The sequence below is a fragment of the Salvelinus sp. IW2-2015 genome, linkage group LG20, assembly GCF_002910315.2.
Source record: "Salvelinus sp. IW2-2015 linkage group LG20, ASM291031v2, whole genome shotgun sequence".
Taxonomy (NCBI): domain Eukaryota; kingdom Metazoa; phylum Chordata; class Actinopteri; order Salmoniformes; family Salmonidae; genus Salvelinus; species Salvelinus sp. IW2-2015.
This window is the reverse complement of record NC_036860.1, coordinates 9449630-9463186: the sequence shown is the minus strand read 5'-3', so window position 1 is coordinate 9463186 and position 13557 is coordinate 9449630. Positions and strand designations below refer to the sequence as shown.

The 13557-nt window shown below is 38.4% G+C and overlaps 1 long non-coding RNA gene across 1 annotated transcript; it reads left to right on the top strand.

Moving 5' to 3' along the window:
- The first annotated feature begins 1348 nt into the window (after positions 1 to 1348).
- LOC139029385 (uncharacterized) lies at positions 1349 to 13084 on the top strand. Its single transcript, XR_011481687.1, has 2 exons — positions 1349 to 2060; positions 12267 to 13084. It is a non-coding gene; the product is annotated as an uncharacterized lncRNA (long non-coding RNA).
- The last annotated feature ends 473 nt before the right edge of the window (positions 13085 to 13557 follow it).

Below are 13557 nucleotides of genomic sequence, written 5' to 3'. Positions count from 1 at the left end.
ATTGTTCTATAGGCCTATTTAATTTATACATTTTTAAAACGACTTTTTGACATACGTTTTATACAGTATTCAACTTCAATAGTGATAATGTTGGATTAGTAAACGCTCCTATCTGACGGACCAAATAACTTCAGTCTATCGACCCTCCCTCACACACAGCCTATTATTGAGATGGGCGGGAGGCGCTTTCTTTCAACTCAACAGGTAGCTAGCTAGCTGCTTCCCAACCGACAACAACTTAGACAATTGGTATGAAGTACAGTACATTGAAAGAATTGAGTCAATTTTGATACAGGGATCCAGTATGTTCTTGTCATTTCGAAATTGTACAAGATTCAATATGATTCTGATGGGCTTCCAAAGCATAACTTCGAGGTCGCGCCATACTGTTCCTTGTTTTTTTCGATGTAGGAACTGATCAAGTCTCTTGAGTTCTGTTTTGTAATTATTCATACGGCATGTGTGTTGAATTTCAAACGGAATGTACTCTGCAAACATGAATTGTTAAGTTAGTAGGCAGTCTTGACACCATTTCAGATGTCTATTGTAGCCTATATAATTCATATTATTTGTATCCTATTATTTATATTATTATCATTATAATTACTACACAATTTATACAATAGAAAATCAAAGAAAACAAAGGTGTATTCAATGACATGTTCACAGTTACACCTGGAAAGCTATTTCATGTAATGTTTTGCCCTTGTGATGGTCTGATTCGTTGAAGGTGAGCGTTGATTTGTAATTATATGCCTTTTCGATAGCTTTTCGTTTGTGCTTTCAGTGGAACTTTTGATGAGAAATTTGAAAAATTGTTCTATCGTTCCTAAACATAAGTTAACAATTTTATAACACAATAATTAACGATGACTCAAAAAAAGATTTTCGTGTAATAGCTTCTAATAAATGTAATACATTTAAAATACAAAGGGATTTAACCAGATAGTTCACAACAGTTAATTCTTAAATTTGTTGTGAAATTTTCCCGTGAAAGTAAGCTAACATCATTGTAGTTAGCAGGCATGCCTCTTGTCATGTTTGATAAGATATAGCAACTTCGATATGCTGAAGAAATCAGAGTTTGGCTTTAGCCAGCATATGTAACAATGTAGCCTATATGTGCATGTATTTTATATGTTTGATTTTATATTGTTTGGTAGGCTATTGTATTTAAAATGTTTACTTCGCTGCAGTAGCCTGCATTCAGTATTAAAAAAACCCATCTTAATTTGAAAATAAAGTGCAGTATTCTATGACCATTTGATAATTTCCCTTACAGGCCTGTTAACGGATTACTGTTAAATGAAGGATAATACAACATAAAAATAATGTTCGTGGTGGGCTATGTTGTGAGTTGAGGAAAAACATGATACATTTGAACCATTTTAGTTCATTTATGTGCACATGCGATGCGTTATCTCAACGTGTCCACTTGGTGGGGGTAGCTACGAGCAGAACAATCTTGGTGGGTGACACGTCTAGGACCACCTCTTAATCGATCATTCTTCTGAACACAGAACTGTTTATGTTCTTAAAGATCTTCTGTAGCAATTGATTAATGAATGGAATATTGGGCAGATTTGATGCTATATCTATATCTATGACAAACAAGCAATAAGTTATGGGTTACTGAAGTAGCAAACAAAATCACATGCACTAAAATTCCAAATCAAAACTATTTGTGATTTTCAAAGAAATATTTAAGCCATTCGTGTAATCCTGAAAGTTTTGTGCAAGGCAAGTTCATAATTGATTGAAAGTGGCTATTGCAATTAGGCTACCGAAAACTTGGGGATATTGAAAAAAATAACTGAACACCGTTTATTTATTTTCATATTCGTTCAGGGAATAACTCAGTATCCTCTTCAGTGTTTTTATTTTTTTGTTCCTGTTGGCGCTTTTCTCGTCGGAAATAACTTTGCTCTCTTCTCTCTCTCTCCCTTTCCATCGCTCTTCCTCTTTCTCTCTCTCTCTCGCTCCATTTTGAGCATTGACTGAAACAACAGAAACTATCGTATCAGAGAACGACACATGAGACATTTCTGAACAAGTCAATGGTAAGAATTACTAAGATTTTCAATATGTACATTTTTTAACGTTTTTATTTACTTTAATTAGGCGCCGGTCGGTTTCGTAGCCTTTGACTTAATATGAACAAACCTTGTAATTTCTACCTTGTCCTTCTACCTAAAAGATCATATAACAATGTTTTGATCACTGACTAACATCTCTCAAAGGGAATACAATAACCTCAAATTATGTTTTGATATATATAAATTGTGTAAGAATATATTTGGTGAATAGTAATATTCAGTTTATAACCTGTAAAGTCGCTAACATGATTATTTTGAGTACAATTTAATTACAAAATACATCCCTTAATGTTCTAAAAACGTGTTTAGTAACTGTTTATCTGCCAAAGTTGTCTTTGTTTCTGTAATGAACAGAATTATGAAGTATCTTAAATAAGTCTTTGTTTTTCTGTATCGTTGTTATTAACATGGATCAAGTTGACTGAAATGGTTATAGAGTTTTAACAGTTTTTCCTGTCATGAAATTGAGGTTGAATTAAACTTTTTCACAAATATTTAGTTGTAAATGTTTTAAAGCATGAAACTTTACCTTCATAATGTTGTTGTTGTTATTGTTGTTCAACTTCTGTCTGAATTTACTGTGAACTTCTTGGACTTATTTTCCTAAATATGTGCCTTGCAAAATATATATATTTTTTCTTTTAGTTCCACAAATGCTGTATCAAGTAAGACACACTTTTGAATAATGATGTTTATACACCCACGCCTGTTTCAAGCTTATTGAAGAACAGGAATGTAATACCCTTTTAGCCAGAACTACTCTGTAACATTACAAGTTTGGTTCAAGACTTTAAAGCTGATGTTTTACTACTTTTTAGACAAACATTCTCACTTCCAGTTTGATTTGACATTCAATTTGGGGGGAAAATGGCATGTACTAAATCTGGCCACATTCTCACTTAACACTGTCATTCTCTAAATGGGTAGAAACGTAAGTCACCATGGAAATTTAAACTGCACAAAAAATGTTGTTGAAAGCACACTACCATGTATTCATATTACATTCATGTAGCCAACCTTTACATTAGGAAGTGTGTAGTACCACACAACCTCAGAAGTAAGAGTGACTGATAACTAGAGGGAAAACACAAACAAGAAACAACACTTAACAAACAGCACCCTGACCCATTGATATCCTATACAAGCCTCTGAAAAGGTAGCACCTGAGATAAGTAAATCTGGATTAGGATGGGGGTCCTCAATCAAACAGATTATGTAATATAGCTGCAGATGCATCCCAAATGCCACCCTATTCCCTTGATAGTGCACTACTTTTGGCCCGGGACCCATATGGCTCTGGTCAAAAATAGTGCACTATGTGGGAATATTTGGGACATAACCAAAGGCTGTGACGCCCACTGAGAATGATAAACATCATCATTACCTTACGCAGATTGAACCAATTCACAGACATAAACCTGATGTGTATAGTCAAGCTACCTTTGGAATCCTTACATACTATAGTAGTATGTATCTGTTGTAGATGACAGCGTATATGAATTTCCAGGGTTACAATGCCAGTAAGACGGTATGAATTAAGTTTTCTTTATATCTTAGGATATTTTGGCTGTGTAGGCTATGCCATCACGCAAGCACTCCATCTCCAGTCAGTCAACCTCTACTGGTATCATAAACAGCCATCACTGTGATGGTACATCTGGCACATTCTCATTGGATGTTTCATGTATCTTCTCCAAAGGTGGAAACGATAAATACAAGATGATGTATTCTGTGACAATATTGGATAGATGCTGAATCAATATGTTCTCCCCTCAGGTGTTCTCACCTAAATCGCACACAATACTGTACATTCTAATATGTAATACCATGTTTGCAGTATGCCACTTCCCTTCTGGCTCTTGATCTTCCGGCTCTTCATCTGTATCTTGCATGTCAACATGGTGTCCCTCTTGGCTATTTACAATAATGCTTCACTGTGTTTACTACATGTCTCTTCTTCTAGGTATCAAATCTCTTGTTACGATTATGCCACGAAAACAAAAGTGTAGAACACACTCTAAAGACAAACTGACAAACCGTTTTGGGCGGCCGTCCGGTAATGCCTCTTAGGCAGAGCAGCAGCAGCGTAGCCTCGTGTCCTTGTTGTTTTGCAGTCTCATCTTCATTGAGAAAATTGAATTTGAATTCTCTTGAGCTGTTTTTTTTTTTCAACTAATTTGATCAATGATCAGTAGACGGTTCATCATTACTACTATTACTTTACTGGAATTGCTTCTAACTAAACTATTCTATTTTCATCACATCTTCTTTCCATTTATTGTCTTTCATTAACTACCATGATCACCTCATGTTTTGATGCCTCTAAATATTGTACTTTGAACAGTTTTATGCAGAGGTTATGCAGTGGTGGGAAAAGTACTCATTTGTCCTACTTGAGTAAAAGTAAAGATACCTTACTAGAAAATGACTCAAGTAAAAGTGAAAGTCACCCAGTAAAATAGTACTTGAGTAAAAGTATAAACAATCTGGTTTTAAATGTACTTAAGTACAGTGGTGGAAAAAGTACTCAATAATAATACTTGAGTAAGTGTAAAAAGTAAATGCTTATATTAAGCCAACCAGATGGCAAAATGTTCTTGTTTTTTTAATTTTTACAGACAGCCAGTGACACACACTCCAACACTCAGACATAATTTACAAACGGCAGTATTTGTGTCTAGTAAGTCCGCCAGATCAGAGGCAGTAGGAATGACATGTTATATTGATAGGTGTGTCAATTGGACCATATTGCTGTCCTGCCAGAGCATTTGTAATGTAACGAGTACTTTAGGGTGTCAAGGGAATATGTATGGGAGTATAAAGTACATATTTTCTTTAGGAATGTAGTGGAGTACAAGTAAAATATAAATAGTAAAGTACAGATACCCCAAAAAACTACTTAAGTAGTACTTTAAAGTATTTTTACTTAAGTACTTTACACCACTGAGGTTATGTTATGTTATGTGAGCCCAAAGGTTTATGCTGTTGCTTATGAAGCTACATTTTCATTAAATGTAACAAGAAAAAGAGAGGACATCTTGGTCAATATAATATCACCAACATCATTAAATCAGTGAATGGAAACATAATTGAAAAGAAACATCCTTACTCATGTACCATGCAGCCATTATTTTTTATTATTTTTTATTTTACCGTTATTTTACCAGGTAAGTTGACTGAGAACACGTTCTCATTTGCAGCAACGACCTGGGGAATAGTTACAGGGGAGAGGAGGGGGATGAATGAGCCAATTGTAAACTGGGGATTATTAGGTGACCGTGATGGTAGAGGGCCAGATTGGGAATTTAGCCAGGACACCGGGGTTAACACCCCTACTCTTACGATAAGTGCCATGGGATCTTTAATGACCTCAGAGAGTCAGGACACCCGTTTAACATCCCATCCGAAAGACGGCACCCTACACAGAGCAGTGTCCCCAATCACTGCCCTGGGGCATTGGGATCTTTGTTTAGACCAGAGGAAAGAGTGCCTCCTACTGGCCCTCCAACACCACTTCCAGCAGCACCTGGTCTCCCATCCAGGGACTGACCAGGACCAACCCTGCTTAGCTTCAGAAGCAAGCCAGCAGTGGTATGCAGGGTGGTATACCAGTGTAATAAGAGTGGGAACTCGGTAAGACCTTGTACGATTGCTGAACTCCATACAACCTTCCTCGTTGCTGACCCACTGCGTATGTTTCATGCAGCTTAGGTTTTCCTACTTAGATGTCCGTATATCAGATATAAAATGGAGAATACAGAGAAATCAGAAAAGGGTCCATAGAAAGTGGTTGAAAGGACATCACTTTTCAAGACAGGTGGAGTGACAAGGATAAAGTTAGTTCAAACTCAAAAGAAACTAGCTACCATGTTAGATCTATACAGTTGAACTTTCTTTCGTCGCCTTCGGTCCATCAAAGTTTTGCAAGTTGTTCTTTCCATCCACAAAGTTCTCCTTACAAATATGTTGTGTGTGAGGCAGTGTAACTTGGAAATGGGAGTCTCACCCTTTTTTAATTCAACAATATTAAGTTTGTGTTGCTTATTCACAGGGATTTCCATGGTATTTTGAGGAAATTCCACCTAATCATTCCATGGTATTTGTAGGATAGTACACCTAATCATTCCATGTTATTTTTAGGATAGTACACCTAATCATTCCATGGTATTTTGACGGTATAGCAGCCAACCTAACTAATGGCTCAATTTAAAAATGCAGTTTGGTATTACATCACAAGTGTTTACTAGGTTTTTCCCATCATGCAAAAAGTGGTGAGACACCATTCTTCTACTTCTGCATTCCCGCCCAATTTAACCTCTGCTTATCCTAACCTCTTGACCTCCTTCTTTGCACCTCCCCCAAAACATACATACACACAACCACCACTACCAGTGAAGAAGGGGAGGTGAGCTAATTTGGTGAAAGTCAAAGTAGGAAGTGGGTGTTTTATGTTTTGCACAGCACGTCCATAACTCTCCCATCTGCATAGCTTTTAACCCACAATGTAAACAGCAACCCACACAACACCCTTTAAATCCCATATATATATACAACATATTTATACTTCATTGTCACATAGGTGCAGCTTGGGTATTCGAACCAGCTACCTTTCGGTTACTGGCCCAACCTTCTAACTGCTAGGCTCCCTGCTGCTGTTACACAGACAGTCATGTTGCTGGTAGACCAGTGAAATAGCAGTGAAGAGGAATGAGGCTTTGGAACACCCAACAATGGACGCCCTTATGATGTGCCATCAGGCATCAACTGACAAAACTTTTTTTGTATGTAGAAAAACTTTTCATTGGGGTGCCAGAGTTAGTAATTGACCGTGCATAGCACTGATTGAACAGCATTGTCTGTTGTTACCTCTATAACAAAGTTATCGTCAGTGTCCCCCTCACTCATATAGCAGCAGAGATGGTTGAAAAGCACAAATAGGGGATTCTGTACAGCAAAAGCACTGGTACTCCTGTATCCTAGATGCCGTCTCCTGTCGTTGTGCACTTGAGCAAGGCACTTACTCCCTTAACTACTCCAGGGGCGTCGTACTATGGCTGACCCTCTGCTTTAACCTCGCCACCCTCTGTGTGTGTACGCTATGGGTGTCTTTCGAAGGGGTTGGGATAAAGTAGAACACACATCTTTTTGTTGAACATTCATGGACAATAAAATGATCTTGATTTTCAATATGTTGGCTGCACCATCCAGAGGGTCTTGACTGGCTGCATCACCGCTTGGTATGGCAACTGCTTGGCATCCAAAAAAAGCAATGTTTGGTCAAAATGAGGTATGTGAATGATGGTCATGCTAAGGCAAATAAGTTATGGAGGGAATTAAGTGGCTACAATTTTGTAGTTATTTCATTAAATGTTTTCCATTTAATTAACAGGTATTGKCCCCCCCCCCCCCCCCAAGATTAGAGTGTTAAACTCTATTTTATACATTTTATTTTGACATTTTTTAGTAATTAACTCTTAAAAGCTAAAGTCTAAAATCAAAACATTGAAACAAAATGCCATTGCACATCTCACTATTAATATCCTCACTATGATGAGGTTTTGATGTAAGGTCCCAGGGGGCAATCCAATGTTAGCCCCAACACACTTGCCTTAAATTTTACTGCTTTATTAAAAGCTAATTACAATTTTTATCTCAAAACAAGTGGATTATTTATATTTAAGCTTCCCTAATTGTATGTATATATATAAAGTGTATAGATGATAAATATATATATATATATATAATATTCATAATTTAGATATATAACTTTTTTCTAAATGATGAATATTAGATCAAATTACCTCCGAATTTCCAACAGACCCAACAAAAATTATTATTATAATTTTCCTCAGAATCATTTTGTTAGAATGACTTACATTTTTGGGATGAAACAGATTATATTTTTAGTTAAGCAACAGTAGTGGCAGCCAGGGAAAGTGAAAAATAGACGACAAAGTGGTTTCTGTGAGAATTATAGGGCTGGGGGCATCTACCCCGGGGGGATAGTTATCCCACGTTTACCCTACATATTACCTCAATTACCTCAACTACCTCCTACCCTTGCACATTGACTCGGTACCGGTACTCCTTGTATATGGCCTCGTTACTGTTATTTTATTGTTTGCAACTTTCTATTTTTTTTATTACTTTTTAACTCTGCGTTATTTGGAAAGCGCTCGTAAGTAAGCATTTCACTGTAAAGTCTACACCTGTTGTATTTGGCTCATGTGACAAATAAAATTTGATTTGATGATTCATATCAGAACCTCATTTGTTTCATTAAGTTATCAAACCTTTTAGCTGGGTTCAATGTATTCCGTTACCAGTGTGTGTTTTACATACCAGTGATCCCATACATCTTAATTAGAGCCAGCAGAAAAATGATACTGCAGCAACAGGAAATGTGAATTATTATGTGGATTATAATCAATGGACATTTTTATAGAGGTTAATACATTTTTCTTAAGGGAAAATCAAGTCTGAAATTACTTGAGATCAAATTTTTAACCTCAAATACACGACACATTTTAAATTTCCTGCATTGCAGGAAAGTTTTCCTGCAAAAGATTGATCAAATTAAGATCCTACATCTGTACATACCAGGTTTCTATCATGCACAGTTGTGTGTGGGTCTCCATAATAACTCCATTGATCGTTTTAGTGAGTGCAACATATTGATACAAAACACACTGTAAGACATAAGCAAAAAAACATGACTTTGCAACTTTTCCATTTAGACCATTACAAGTAGTTTGAGTTATTTATTTTGTTGTCCTCGGTATTTTCTGCAATTTATGTTAAGTATCTTGTGATTTGACCTAATGTAGCAACCTCCCGGATTACAACTTCAATTCCCTAGTGACTAAGACTTCCACATTGTACCAGACTGAATAACCCGTTTACATTAAGTTAACTCAGCAAAAAAAGACACGTCCTCTCACTGTCAGCTGCATTTATTTTCAGCAAAGTTAACATGTGTAAATATTTGTATGAACATAACAAGATTCAACAACTGAGACAGAAACTGAACAAGTTCCACAGACATGTGACTAACAGAAATGGAATAATGTGTCCCTGAACAAAGGTGGGGGGGTCAAAATCAAAGTAACAGTCAGTATCTGGTGTGGCCACCAGCTGCATTAAGTACTGCAGTGCATCTCCTCCTCATGGACTGCACCAGATTTGCCCGTTCTTGCTGTGAGATGTTACCCCACTCTTCCACCAAGGCACCTGCAAGTTCCCAGACGATTCTGGGGGGAATGGCCCTAGCCCTCACCCTCCAATCCAACAGGTCCCAGACGTGCTCAATGGGATTGAGATCCCGGCTCTTCGCTGGCCATGGCAGAACACTGACATTCCTGTCTTGCAGGAAATCACGCACAGAACGATCAGTATGGCTGGTGACATTGTCATGCTGGAGGGTCATGTCAGGAGGAGCCTGCAGGAAGGGTACCACATGAGGGAGGAAGATGTCTTCCCTGTAACATACAGCGTTGAGATTGCCTGCAATGACAACAAGCTCAGTCCGATGATGCTGTGACACACCGCCCCAGACCATGACGGACCCTCCACCTCCAAATCGATCCTGCTCCAGAGTACAGGTGTAACGTGTAACGCTCATTCCTTCGACGATAAACGCGAATCCGACCATCAGCTCTGGTGAGACAAAACCGCGACTCGTAAGTGAAGAGCACTTTTTGCCAGTCCTGTCTGGTCCAGCGGCGGTGGGTTTGTGCCCATAGGCGACGTTGTTGCCGGTGATGTCTGGTGAGGACCTGCCTTACAACAGGCCTAAAAGGCCTCAGTCCAGCCTATTGCGGACAGTCTGAGCACTGATGGTGGGATTGTGTGTTCCTGGTGTAACTCAGGCAGTTGTTGTTGCCACCTGTACCTGTCCCGCAGGTGTGATGTTTGGATGTACCGATCCTGTGCAGGTGTTGTTACACGTGGTCTGCCACTACGAGGACAATCAGCTGTCCGTCCTGTCTCCCTGTAGCGCTGTCTTAGGCGTCTCACAGTACGGACATTGCGATTTATTGCCCTGGCCACATCTGCAGTCCTCATGCCTCCTTGCAGCATACCTAAGGCACGTTCACGCAGATGAGCAGGGACCCTGGGCATCTTTCTTTTGATGTTTTTCAGAGTCAGTAGAAAGGCCTCTTTAGTGTCTTAAGTTTTCATAACCTTAATTGCCTACCATCTGTAAGCTGTTAGTGTCTTAACGACCGTTCCACAGGTGCATGGTTCATTGAACAAGCTTGGGAAACAGTGTTTAAACCCTTTACAATGAAGATCTGTGAAGTTATTTGGATTTTTACAAATTATCTTTGAAAGACAGGGTCCTGAAAAAAGGGCGTTTCTTTTTTTTGCTGAGTTTATAAGAGTATAGGAACCACTGAACCAATTAAGCTTTGACCAGGCAGTTTGTTCTAGAATGTAATACTTTTTGCACCCAACAAATGACATCAATGATACAACACAAAACATGCGGGTTGACTCAATATTGAGTGACATCAACCATTTGTTTTTTTAAGTGACTGGTGCCATTGTTCATAGCTTTCAACATAAACAGTGCATGTACTAGGCTGTGGCAAGTTCCTCCTTACATTAGTCTTTGTGAATCTTTTTAACCTGGTGTGAAGTACAAGTCCTCATTATCAACTCAATTATCCCAATGTGTTCATTATTCTATTGTTTTGTGCATTATTGTATGTATTGTAAGTGTTTGCCTATGTTGTTTTTCTAATGTTATGGTATATTTTGGCCATATGCACTTTCAAAATATATGTTCCTTTTGTCTTTTACAGTTTTTTATCTTATAACTGACTTTCATTATGTGCATTTGTAAAACGTTTCTTAAAAGATAAATAGTGAAGATACAGTACCAGTCAAAAGTTTGGACACCTACTCATTCAAGGGTTTTTCTTTATTTTTATGTTTTTCACCATTGTAGAATAATAGTGAAGATATCAAAACTATGAAATAACACATATGGAATCATGTAGTAACCAAAAAAGTGTTAAACAAATCCAAATATATTTTTGATTTTAGATTCTTCAAAGTAGCCACCCTTTGCCTTGATGACAGTTTGCACACTCTTGGCATTCTCTCAACCAGCTTCACCTGGAATGCTTTTCCAACAGTCTTGAAGGAGTTCCCACATATGCTGAGCACTTGTTGGCTGCTTTTTCTTCACTATGTGGTCCAACTCATCCTAAACCATCTCATTTGGGTTGAGGTCGGGTAATTATGGAGGCCAGGTCATCTGATTCCTAGCTACTGTCCCCATCACTCTCCTTCTTGGTCAAATTTCCCTTACACAGCCTGGAGTTGTGTTGGGTCATTGTCCTGTTGAAAAACAAATGATAGTCCCACTAAGCGCAAACCAGATGGGATGGCGTATCGCTGCAGAATGCTGTGGTAGCCATGCTGGTTAAGTGTGCCTTGAATTCTAAATAAATCACTGACAGTGTCACCAGCAAAGCACCCTCACACCATCACACCTCCTCCTTCATGCTTCACGGTGGGAACCACACATGCAGAGATCATCCGTTCACCTACTCTGCGTCTCACAAAGACACAGCGATTGGAACAAAAAATCTAACATTTGGACTCATCGGACCAAAGGACAGATTTCCACCAGTCTAATGTCCATTGCTTGTGTTTCTTGGCCCAAGCAAGTATCTTCTTCTTATTGGTGTTCTTTAGTAGTGGTTTCTTTGCAGCAATTCAACCATGAAGGCCTGATTCACACAGTCTCCTCTGAATAGTTGATGCTGAGATGTGTCTGTGTACATTTATTTGGGCTGTAATTTCTGAAGCTGGTAACACTAATGAACTTATCCTCTTCAGCAGAGGTAACTCTGGATCTTTCCTGTGGCGGTCCTCATGAGAGCCAGTTTCATCAAAGCGCTTGATGGTTTTTGCGACTGCACTTGAAGAAACTTTCAAAGTTCTTTACATTTTCTGGATTGACTGACCATCATGTCTTAAAGTGAATGGGGCCACAGTGTCTCCTGACCCCTCCTGTCTCAGCCTCCAGTATTTATGCTGCATTAGGGTCAGTCTGTTATATCTGGAGTATTTCTCCTGTCTTATCCGGTGTCCTGTGTGAATTTAAGTATGCTCTCTCTAATTCTCTTGTTCTCTCTTTCTTTCTTTCTCTCTCAGAGGACCTGAGCCCTTGGACCATGCCTCAGGACTACCTGGCATGATGACTCCTTGTTGTCCCCAGTCCACCTGGCCGTGCTGCTGCTCCAGTTTCAACTGTTCTGCCTGCGGCTATGGAACCCTGACCTGTTCACTGTGATTACTATTATTTGACCATGCTGGTCATTTATGAACATTTGAACATCTTGGCCATGTTCTTTTATAATCTCCACCCGGCACAGGCAGAAGAGGACTGGCCACCCCTCATAGCCTGGTTCCTCTCTAGGGTTCTTCCTAGGTTTTGGCCTTTCTAGGGAGTTTTTCCTAGCTACTGTGCTTCTACACCTGCATTGCTTGCTGTTTGGGGTTTTAGGCTGGGTTTCTGTACAGCACTTTGATATATCAGCTGATGTAAGAAGGGCTATATAAATAATTTTGATATGATTTAAAGTAATGATGGACTGTAGTTTGTCTTCGCTTATTTGAGCTGTTCTTGCCATAATATGGACTTGGTATTTTACCAAATAAGGCTATCTTCTGTATACCAACTCTACCTTTTCACAACACAACTGATTGGTTCAAACGCATTAAAAAGGAAAGAAATTCCACAAATCACATTTTAACAAGGCACACCTGTATTCCAGGTGACTACCTCATGAAGCTGATTGAGAGAATGCAAAGCTGTCATCAAGGCAAAGGGTAGCTACTTTGAATAAATATATGTGTAACACTTTTTTGGTTACTACATAATTCCATATGTGTTATTTCATAGTTTTGATGCCTTCACTATTATTCTACAATGTAGATAATAGTCAATATAAAGAAAACCATTGAATGAGTAGGTGTGTCCAAACTTTTGACTGGTACTGTATATCATGTGGTTAAATGGAATTGCAAGTTCTTGGTATAATAACTATGCAACTACACAGTTCCTATTCTTTAGGCTTACTAGTGGCTAATTTGAAACAGAATTTGGTCAGTTTCCTTTCAGTACAATTCGGCCATTGTTCTATCTGCACTTACTGTGTGACGCTGAAGAGGTATTGGCTAAAGATTCTGTTATTAATATTAAATAGGTTATAGAGTAGATGTATCTAAGCGAAACTTAGCCTACTGTAAGGTTTTGTCATAATGTGTAATATATTTTTTTTTAAACATTTAATTAGCCTAAAAATTATTTTGCTGTTGGTTCTCAAGCCCACGATTTCGTATAGCATTAATTATTGTGATATTATTGTCATTTTAATTTTAATGAATACATCACAAATCAAGCGTTCCATAACACATGTGTTATAACGTGAGTTGTTGCCAT